This window comes from Coenobita brevimanus, chromosome 38 (genome assembly GCF_032717465.1).
Source record: "Coenobita brevimanus isolate Jiangsu-jjx chromosome 38, ASM3271746v2, whole genome shotgun sequence".
In the NCBI taxonomy this organism is placed as follows: domain Eukaryota; kingdom Metazoa; phylum Arthropoda; class Malacostraca; order Decapoda; family Coenobitidae; genus Coenobita; species Coenobita brevimanus.
In genome coordinates this window covers 48,049,921-48,051,403 of record NC_136991.1, presented here as the reverse complement: position 1 = coordinate 48,051,403, position 1,483 = coordinate 48,049,921, and the positions used below count along the sequence as shown (strand labels likewise).

Below are 1,483 nucleotides of genomic sequence, written 5' to 3'. Positions count from 1 at the left end.
GGCTAACGCGAGCCAGTTTCGCGAGTGGGAACGGCTACCAGAGTCGAGTGTCCGTCACACTCGTGTGTTTTTGCGCACCGAAACGGCCAACAGTGTCGTGTGCCTTGGCGCCCCGTGGTCATTTGTAAACAAACCACCACGGAATACCCACTCCCTTTTCCTCAATTTCTGTAACCGCCTCACGTACTTTAGCAACTTCAGAGCCACAAAGCAGTCTTCTAGAGTTTTCTTAGCTGCAGGATCCATATCAAAATCTGAATAAAAGTGAACAAAAACCACAAGAATTAAATTGTATTTACTTAACAAATTTAGTTAAACTTTCCTTCTGTGAATAACAGAATATTTTCTCTCCAAACAATTTTAGTTAAACTTTCCTTCTGTGAATAACAGAACAATTTCTCATTTTTCATTCATTGCCAGACGCCATGTATCCCAAATGGGGTGGCCAACGGCTTAGAGTTAATTGTTTTACAGGGAGGGGCACTAATCCTCCACCAACCCCACTTGACACGTAGGGATGCCAACAGCATCTGGTGTTCCCAGGCGGTCACCCATCCAAGTACTAAGCAGACCCAACGTTGCTTAACTTCGCTGACCGGACGGGAAGCGGTGTACTGAACGTGGTATGGCCGTTCCAATTACAAAATTAATATAGGTTTATTTGAGTTCTAATCCAACCAACCAGCTGTGAGCGAGAATTGTCATCCATTTTGCCTCGCAGGCGAAATCTCACTCACCGTTAGTCAGTTTGGCTAGCGGGTCGCCAAACTGGCTAGCATGTTAGCCACTTTTGTCCCAGTGTGACGGCAGCATTAGTGGTGGTGTTGAATTATGCTGAAGTTCTTTGGTTCTCTTAGCAACAGGAACCCAGTCAGGTTAAGTGTTATGAGGTGGCTCCCTGACCTTTGGATGGGTAGTCTTCACTTAAAAGGCAACTCAGACCTTGACTCTTGCTATCCGACACTTTTTCCCATTGTAATGACTTTATATTTATTTATTTATTTTTTTTTTAATGAAATTTGTCCCTTGTCCGTGTTTTGGATTTTGATTTGCATATCCTGTACATTGATTTTATTATACTTTATTGCTGGTTGTGGTGGAAATTATTTATTTACCCGGTATAAACTATTTTATTGGTACTCATTGATATTGTATGCACCATACATTTCTTCCCCTGTATATGCTTTTATGTATTTTTAAGGTAATTATTCTAAACAAGCCTGCCTCAGAAGGTTAGGTATCATCTAGTATTGTGGTTAGGTTAGTTATGATCCAGTATTGTGGTTAGGTTAGGTATGATCCAGTATTGTGGTTAGGTTAGGTATGATCCAGTATTGTGGCTATGTTAGGTATGATCCAGTATTGTGGTTAGGTTAGGTATGAGCCAGTATTGTGGTTAGGTTAGGTATGATCCAGTATTGTGGTTAGGTTAGGTATGATCCAGTATTGTGGTTAGGTTAGGTATGATCCAGTATTGTGGCTA

The 1,483-nt window shown here is 41.4% G+C and overlaps 1 pseudogene; it reads right to left on the bottom strand.

The window, feature by feature from the left end:
* Positions 1-518: 518 nt before the first annotated feature.
* LOC145396677 (5S ribosomal RNA) lies at positions 519-637 on the bottom strand (annotated as a pseudogene).
* Positions 638-1,483: the final 846 nt, after the last annotated feature.